At 44.8% G+C, this 9718-nt stretch overlaps 2 non-coding genes across 2 annotated transcripts; both read right to left on the reverse strand.

Moving 5' to 3' along the window:
* Window positions 1-6128: 6128 nt before the first annotated feature.
* Window positions 6129-6210, reverse strand: trnas-aga (transfer RNA serine (anticodon AGA)). The gene has a single exon. It is a non-coding gene; the product is annotated as a tRNA-Ser (tRNA).
* A 1149-nt stretch (window positions 6211-7359) lies between these two features.
* On the reverse strand, window positions 7360-7431 carry trnaa-ugc (transfer RNA alanine (anticodon UGC)). The gene has a single exon. It is a non-coding gene; the product is annotated as a tRNA-Ala (tRNA).
* Between the last annotated feature and the right edge of the window lie 2287 nt (window positions 7432-9718).

Raw genomic sequence — 9718 nt, forward strand, 5'->3', positions numbered from 1 at the left:
TGTTTCGAAGTGACAGAATCGGTCACCGAGTGTCACGCCAAACGGCGCTCAATTGCAGTCTCGTGGATGGATTAATTGGGAAAAACGTGCTGAACACAACTTTCTCGGTAAACTCTCCCGTCCAGGACTATCTGCCGTCTGGGTTGTTTCATATTCTAAACAACCACTCCAACCCCGTTTTGTTTTATTCAAAAATTCTCCTGTATTTCCAGTTTTCATTTCCAGCTGGAAAACGGTTTGCACGTCAGGGAATCGATCCCTAGTCTACCGATTGATTGGAGGGGAGATTAACCAGCACACTAGTGAGGAGTAAACGAGGGTGTGGAATCTGTCATAACGATTGCAACCAGGAAAATCTGCAGATGCTAGAAATCAAAGTAATACAGACAAAATGCTGGAGGAACTCAGCAGTCCACGCAGCATCAATGGAAAAGAGTAAACCGTCGACGTTTCTGTCTGAGATCCTTCATCAGGGCGTTCATACGGGTGTCAGGGTACAGGAGAGTTCACAGACTCAATTTGATGTCTGTTTATTGAGTGCAGAGGTGGCGCCTTTCACCCCTCCCCACCTCACTGTGTGACTGGAGGGTCTCAGGATTCCTTAGCGATTCAGTCGCTTACTTTGCCCAAGGAACGGATCCCATCAGCGTCTAAATGCGTGTTCTTTCCGTTGTTTGAAACATTTATAATCAGGGTTTGTTTTCCCTTTCGCTGATGCGTGAGGCAGGGAACCATTTCTAGCTCCTACTCTCGGAAGAGTCGATTCTCCCTGCAGTCCGAATCCAGAGTGTTTTGTTTCTCCGGTCTGTCGGAACCTCGCGACACCCACTGGTCGGAACTGGTACTGCAACAGAGTGAGGAATGATCCTCCAGAAAACAGCTCGGAAACTGATATTCGAATTATAGGTTCATAGAGTAAAAGAGATGGTTCACTACTCCAACCTCCACTCGATCATGAGCCGATTGCGGTATAACGGTGAGCATAGAGGCTTCCCAACCAGTAGATCTGAGTTCTATTGTTGGCAATTTAAAAATCTACAATTTTAGACTCTAAAATAACCTCTTTCAGAACTATGTACACGGAACTCGTGGGGCTAAGTAGACCACTCACACTAATCTATGGGCAATTTACTGTGAGTCTAAACGTTTTATTAATTATCATCACCTAGTAGATCAGAGATTGAATTCTCATCCTTCATCTGGGTTGAACTCCGACTGAATGATCGAGGACCCCAAATTAAATGAAAAACACACATAATAACATTTATCTATGATACAATTATGAAATTACAGCCAGGTATATCTGATAAAATTAAAATTGAATGGGAAAGGGAACTTCAACTTTGCCTACCTCTAGCGAAATGGGATTTTTTTTCAATTAGTCAGTACTTCTTCTACATCTGCTAAACATACATTAATACAATTTAAATTAGTGCATTGAGCACATTTGTCTAAAGCTAAATCAGCCCGTTTTTATTCCCATATAAACCCTATTTGTGACAGATGTCACTCTGAATTGGCTTCTTCAACTCATATGTTTTGGTCCTGTCCTCTTTTCAAAAAATATTGGAAAGATGTTTTTTGTTATTATCTCAGCATTTCTGTGTTTTGATTTACAACCTCATCCCATTACGGCAATTTTTGGATTGCCAATGGTAGAACATAGATTTTTATCCTCTTCAGCCTGTCGGGTGATTGCATTTGTTACTTTAATGGCCAGAAGATCTATTTTATTGAACTGGAAGGAGACCAATCCTCATACTACATTCCAATGGTTTCCCCAAACTATATTAGGTTTAAATTTAGAAAAAAAAAATAGAAGTGATATTTTTGATCCTTTGGTTAAATTTGAAGAAACTTGGAAACCATTTATTCAACATTTTCATACGATGTAATTTGACCTTCCCGAATCCTTCTTATTAACTTAAAATATACGAATAGCGGAGCGGAGTTGACGACATTACTGAACGTGTTCGATTTACGATATTGGTCTAGCCCTGTTTTGTTCGGTTTGCTTTTTTGGGGTTTAATATTTAGTTCTTTTTTTCTTTCTTGTTTGGGGTTTTTCTTTGTATTTTTTGCCTTTTATTTGTTTTATTCTTTTTGATTAATTACATCATGAGTTTGCAGGTCTATTATACCTGTGTTATCTGAAATCTTTTCTGTACACGTTTATCAAAAATAAGATTATTCCAATCTCTTTGTATCAACATTGTTATTTTGTTTATAACTTTGGAAAAAAATAATAAAAAAAAGAGTTTTAAAATAGAAGAAAGAAAAAAGTGGACCCCAAATTAAATGGAAAAAAAAGAAAAACAATATTAGTCCCGGCAAGGCCGTTAGTTCCAAGGACTCCGCTCCAGGAAACGCACTTTCTGGTCAAATCGAACAGACAGATTCCTGAGCAAAGACACCCCGCATCCCGGATATTCTCTCCTTTCCCCTCTTCCATCGCGCAGAAAGCACAAAATCCTGAAAAAAAGTATCACAGACTCATGGATAGTTTCAGTCCCGCTGTTTTGTCTACTGAATCGTTTCTTAGTACGGTAAGGTGCACATTTGACCTCACAATCCACCTCGTTATGTTGCTGCCCCTTATTATTTACCTGCGCTGTGCTTTCTCTGTCGCTGTTACACTTTATTCTGCACTCTGTTGTTGCTTTACCTTGTGCGATCTTAAGGCACTGCGCAATAATTTCAACTCCACGGACAGTATGAACGAGAAGGTTTTCTCTGTATCTCGGTACATGTGTCTAAAATATAAAAGTTTAAATTCCCATCGCGGCCGCAGTAGGGAGACCCGGCCTCCGTTCAGCGCAGCGTTTCCCAGCTGCCAATGAAACACAACAGAAACAAATCTGCCGGATCATTGGCCGCCAGCCTGTCGGTTAACAGCCGGACGCGCTCACCGATGCGCCGCACAGACAAGTTTTGTGGAAAGTAGGAATAAATGGTTCAATTCTGCGTTGTAGAACGTGACCAACAATCGCTGCTGGGCGGGACCCGGTTTTTCACAGTCTTCATGACTGGTTTGCATCAGAGAGTCAAACAGAAAATGTTGGAAATACACAGTTGTCAGGTCTCGAAGCTGCGCGAGGAAATCCCAATGGATTCCGGGTGCATTGCGAAACAATTCGGCCACGACTACACACTCCCACTGATTACCCTTCTGGCATTTAACCAAACGGAAGAATGCTGCGCCTGCCCGTTCACCTCCTCCCTCACAACATTCAGGACCCCAAACAGTCCTTCCAGGTGAGGAAACACTTCAGCTGTGAGTTTGCCTGGGCCAATCTACTGTATCGAGTGCTTCCAATACGGCCTCATCTACAATTGCGAGACGCAAGATGGATTGGAGAAACACACATCAAAGTTGCTGGTGAAAGCAGCAGGCCAAGCAGCATCTGTAAGAAGAGGTGCAGTCGACGTTTCAGGCCGAGACCCTTCGTCAGGACTAGTCTCCTGGCCTGCTGCGTTCACCAGTAACTTTGATGTGTGTTGCTTGAATTTCCAGCATCTGCAGAATTCCTGTTGTTTATGGATTGGAGAACCATTTTGTCGAGCAACTTTGCTCCGTCCGCAACAAGCAGGATTTACCTATAGTCAACCATTTTAATTCCACTCCCATTCCTATTCTGACATGTTGGTCCATGGATTGCTCTGCTGCCACGATGAAGCCACGCTCGGGTTGGAGGAGCAACACTTCATATTCCGTCTGGGTAGCCCTCAAACTGAGATTATGAGCATCGATTTCTCTAACACAGTAAATTTCTCCATTCTACTCACTGTTTTAATTTTCATTTCGGGATTTCTCTTGCGTCTTCACCTTTCCTCGACTGACTACTGCCTCCCTCCAGTCAACCCGCCTCTCCAATCTGATTTCTGCTTTTCAGCCCTTTTCCTTTTCCACTAATCACCACCCAGCCTCTCATTTATTTCCCTTTCTCCAACATTTCTACCTTCCATCCTCACCTGGCTCCACCTATCACCTCCCAGTTTTCAATACTGCCCTTTGCCCAACATATCTACCTCTTGTTCTCACCTGGCTCCACCTATCACCTCCCAGTTTTCAATCTCCCCTTTCTCCAACATATCTACATTCTTTCCTCAAATGGCTTCACATATCACCTCCCATTTTTCAATAATCCCCTTTCCCGAACATATCCAGTTTCCTTCCTCAGCTGGCTTCACCTATCACTTTGTAGCGTGAACTCCTTCTCCTCCCTCACTTTCTCATTCTGGCTTCTTCCTACTTCCTGTCCAGTACTTATGAAGGAACGCGATTTGTTATTCCTCTCCACAGATGCTGACTGACCTGCTGAGAGCGTCCAGTGTTTTGTGTGTGTTACTCTGATTCTTGTGCCAAAAAATACCCATCTTCGACCATCGCCCACCTGATCTATGACTCTTTTTTTCCCCTCCTTTCATTACCATAGTCTGCTGTACTGGACAATTCCCGCAGTTTTGATGTTTATGCAACATAGAAACAAGTGTCCCGATGATAACAGTCACAGTCACTCACTTGGTCTCACCAGATCCGCGGCTTTTCTTCTGCCTGATCACGCTCGCCCATCTTGTCTGAAACTGAAAAGTACCTTATTTTCTCTCTTTCCCAGTGATGAAGAATGGAGCTCCGCCTGAAACATTAAATTTTTTTCCCTTTGTACTAATGTGACCGACCCGTGAACTTCGCAGAGGAGCAGCAAGTCGCCGCTTTATTTAACTTGCACGTTGATGTGAAGAAGAAGCGAAACGTCCCGGCTCCTGGGTTCACAAAACAACCCGGAGAATCGCTCTGAGATCTGTGAGGCAGTACCAGCCACTGGCCACGAGAGGGCACCGAGGGTCTGGGTCCTGTGTCCTGTGTAGCGGCGCAGAACACTTCAGAGTTCAAAGTCAATTCATTATCAGATATGCTACCATTAGATGCATTTTCTCGAGAGGATTCACAGTAAGTGCACAGAAACAGAATACGATCAATGAAAGAGTGCACACAAGACGGACAATCAATGCAGAAAACATAACAGACTGTGAAAATACAAAAACGTAAAATAATAATCAAATAAAGTTATATTTGATAATATTAATTATCAAATTATAATAAATTATATAAAGTTGTAGGAGCAGCAACCCTCCTTAATTATATAAAGTTATAGGAGCAGCAACCCTCCATGGAAAACATCCCCATGATCTGAGCAGACTAGATGTGAAGAAGGAGACGTGGAACGCTTGGCTCAGTGTTGGAGACCTCTTCCCAGAAACAGAGGGGTTCGTTGTGGCATTACAGGGCCAGGTGGTTAACACAAAAATGTTATAAATACATAATAAAGGCCTAATAAAATAAAGCTTATCGAGCATGAACAGGGTATACATAGTCCCAATGGTAATATCAACATCTAGTACCTCAAAGTCACTAGACAATAGCATTAAACATTTTGGCCACTAAAGCAAAATTTCTGTAAATCTCCTGAAAGCCACTATACTATACACCACTAGAATGGTCCGAAGTCCGTAGCTATTGAGGAATGAGTGTTCTTCAGCACACCCGTACTTCAGGCCAGCTTGAGCTGAGAAAGTAATAATAATAACAACAAAGCAAAAATGTTTCTAGCATGAAATGTCGAGTTTGAAAGTGAGTTGTGGAAACAGTCAGTGCTGGTGTGACTGAAGTCGAGTGAGTTTATCCCTCTAGTTCAAGTGGCGATAACATAAATTTAAACATGAAATACATTGGTGCCCTGTAAGAGTTTCTGTTGGTTTGATCGTCCATGTACAATATATTAAGTTTATGCCAACATGAATGTAAGCAAGACAGGTCGTGGTAGTGTTCAGTTTTCTATATGTGGATTTTTTTTTTAAATGAATGTATTAGGAACAGCACGGAGCGCACAAAACGGACACAAAAGGCCACTGGATCAGTAGCGTCCCTGGATAAGCTGGAACCACCAGCACTTCGGATAAAAGCCGAACAGCGGCTGACTAATTGCATCGTACAGCCCACCTGAATAAAAGCAGATCACATGGGCACTTCCTGGTTTTGGAGGCGGCGAAAAAAGTTGGGTGTTTCGACTGGCTCTTTACAATCTGTATCCCTGGGAGGGATCAGGGAGTCAAAACCGATATAAACACGTAGTCGGCAGGACTCGAACCTGCGCGGGAAAACTCCAATGGATTTCTAGTCCATCGCCTTAACCACTCGGCCACGACTACAAGTTCTTCACAGCTGGATTCAAATCCCGGAGTCAGATAAACAGGGTTGATCCTGAACTAAAAGCGGGGATTGCTGGAAATATTCAGCAGATCTGTTAGCGGCTGTGAAGAGAGAAACCGAATTCACGTTCAGCTCAATGACCTTTCACCAGGAAATCAGTCACTGAACTGGATGGAGTCTCAGTCAGAGCGGAGCAGGATCGGGAGATGTAGAATCCTCGTAGGGGGATTAAGAAGCTGCTCGGGTAAGAAGACCCCGATGGGAGTTTCTTTATAAGCTTTCGAGTTGTAGCCATGGATGTGGTCTACAATATACAGCGGGAGATTCTCTTTGCCTGCTGACTGTTATTTAGGTTATAAACACAGGAGATTCTGCAGATGCTGCAAATCCAGAACACAGAATGCCGGGGCAAATCACCAGGTCTGACAGCATCTCTGGGGAGGAGGAAACAGTCCATATTTCGTGCGCAGATGCCCGTTGAGTTCCTGCTGCATTTTGTGGATGCTACGTCGGTCAGTCTCGACGTGACCAGCAGCGACCGCAGTCTGAGGTGAACCGGAGAACACACCCGCACTCCGGGATTAATTTGTCCAATCCCGAGTCTCGTTCACCTTCCCATCCGTCCATATGATCCAATGAAGGACAGAATTCCGTCAGTTTTCAATAGCCCGCAAATCACTGGGTCTGAATGTGAAAGTGAGCTGCTGTCGCAGTCCTCTCTCTCCTCTGTAGAGTCCTGCCGTCGGATGTCTTGCGATTCTCGTACCAGACGGTTTAGCAAGTGGTTAGAGCTCGCTCAATGACCCTCCTGTGAAATAAACACAGATTGAAGAGGGGTTGGGGAAGTCTCACTGAAGCCAGGAAGTGGACACACCGGTGCGCTTTCTTGCTGTTCTCTGTGGCGTTCATAGGGCGGGTTTGGTGGTCCACTCTCTCTCTCTGTTGAGGAGCCGTTTATTTGCGGTAATGAGCGGTCAGCCTGCACCTTCCAAATGAATCATCTCTTTGGTCTTGTCCACGTTCAGACTCAAAGCATCATTCTACCTCCTTTATGTGTGCCGCTGTATCGCGGTACCGTCATTGTGCCGACTGCAAACCTGATGATTCGGTTTGAGCTTTGCAATGTTCAAAATTCCAGCTCACTAGCGTGGAGATGCCGGGGATCGAACCCGGGACCTCTTACACGCAAAGCATGCGCTCTTCCACTGAGCTACATCCCCACTTAAAATACAGAAGTGTTCAGGTCCAAACCTTCCTGCATATCACAACTGAGCATTGCAACACGGATAATGGCTGATGGCCACAGTCATTCGGCCCCGAGGCTGCTCCACTATCCAGTGCGATCATACTTCATCCTTGTTCAGTTCTCTTCCTGAGCATCATGATAATTTTTGTGGAAAAGAACCAATTAGACTCCAGCAGAATGATCACGGAAAATAAAGCATGTGCCACGCTCTGAAGCATAGTTTGAATGGTCTCCTCGTTAAAAAAGATGGACGCCTCACAATCTCCCTCGTCACGACGCTCCACCTTATTATTTTCCCGCACTGTGATTTCTCTGTGGCTGTTACACTTTATTCTGCATTTAATTAATGATGAACCTTGTTCTCAGACAATGCTCTGTGTCATGATATGATGTCTATGAAAGCAACTCACATAAAAAATGCTGGTGAACGCAGCAAGCCAGGCAGCACCCATAGGGAGAGGTACAGTCGACGTTTCGGGCCGAGACCCTTCGTCAGGACCAACTGAAAGAAGAGATAGTAAGAGTTTGATGTCTATGAAAATTATAAAAGGGAAGCTTTTTGTCACATATTGTATCTGGCAAAAATAAAACCATTTAAGTCCCCACTGCACTCTGTACGGCAGCAGAAAGGGAGCATCCCCCCATTCCACCCCCACCCACTATCCCAGCAGACAATCAAATGCACCGAAAAAGCTGCTGGATCCCCAGACACCCTGGGTGGTCTCGAACGACCAACCTGTCGGTTAACAGCCGAACGCGCTCACCGATTGCGCCACCAAGACAGGGAGTGAAAAAGGATTAAATGATCCATTTCTTCGTTGGACGATGTTGACTAGTAGTCGATGCTAGGACACCGATTTTCACAATCTGCGTGAATGAATGATTTCCATCAGAGAGTCGAGGACACCATAAAAAGAAAACGTGAGGAACAAATATTTGTCCGATTTAGAAGCTTCGCGGGAAACTCCCAATAAATTCATATCGCATCTGCAAGCGACTCGGCCACGATTACACACTCCTTACAACTGCGGAGGCCAGGCACAAGGGCATTTTACATGGAAAGTGGTCACTGTGTCCCGGAACGTATGGGGAGTGTATCGATCCTGGGGTCGGAGAAAACAGGACAATTACCGAAGTAAAATCTGAAACTGCCGGAAATATTCCGCAGCTCAGACAGCGTCTGCGGAGGGAGAAACAGAGTTCACGTTTCAGGTCGATGACCTTTCACCCTGAGCTCTGGGCGCGGTGTTGGGGGAGAGAATCTCAATCAGTCTCTGCCGGGTGGCCTGAGCTCGGCGAAGTTCTCGGTTTCACTCTCTCCTCCTTTCTAACTCGTTGAACCATACTCCTTAAATCGAGCGTAAGTCCGGCCTTTGCTTAAAGTTTAAAGTATAGCAGAGGTGGATGATGGAAAAATTTTAGCGAACATGGGACTCTGTCACTGAGGGTTACACTGAATGGCGCTGAGATACAGAGTCGCTGAGGGGATATCTGAAGAAGCTGAACACCGATCGCGAGATTCTCCCTTCCCGGGGTCACTGCAGACCGGCCTGTTCCACATCCCCGATGAACCGATCATTTCAACATCAAACTCCGACTTAACCTCCTTAACACTTTTCTGTTTGTTTTGAAAATTCCGTTTGAAATCACATTTAATATGGAAACAGCAAAACTAATTCCTCGTCGGGGAATGAAACCATCATTTTGCATGACGGGCGGGTATACTAACCAGTGACGAGAAACCAGCGCGAAAGTAAACCTGTCCGTCAGATGTCCGAACACACGAGATTTCACGGGGTCAAACCGATATTTGTTCGGCGATTACGAAACCGGTACTTTTCAGACATTTTACATTTCTCCCTTTGCGACCGGAGAGGACTCGGGAATCCTTTCCGATTCAGCTACTTCTTTGTCGAGCACTGGCCAGAGGACACGCTCCCGTTTGTGCCTGACTGTGCGTTGGGATGAAGAGCATTCCCCAACAGGATTTATTGTCTGAGTAATCGATGCAGGGAACGGTTTGGAAAATCGAGAGAGAGAGAAGGGGGGGGGGGGAGGGAGGGAGAGAGAGAGAGAGAGAGAGAGAGAGACAGAGAGAGAAAGAGAGACGGACAGAGAGAGATATAGAGAGAGACAGAGAGAAAGAGAGAATAGAAAGAGAGAGGGAGAGAGAGAGAGAGAGAGAGAGAGAGAAGCTCTTCTGCAAGGTCTTCTCATCTTTTTCTCCAGTCCTGATGAAGGGTCTCGGCCGGAAACGTTGA

The sequence above is a fragment of the Mobula birostris genome, chromosome 28, assembly GCF_030028105.1.
Source record: "Mobula birostris isolate sMobBir1 chromosome 28, sMobBir1.hap1, whole genome shotgun sequence".
Lineage (NCBI taxonomy): Eukaryota > Metazoa > Chordata > Chondrichthyes > Myliobatiformes > Myliobatidae > Mobula > Mobula birostris.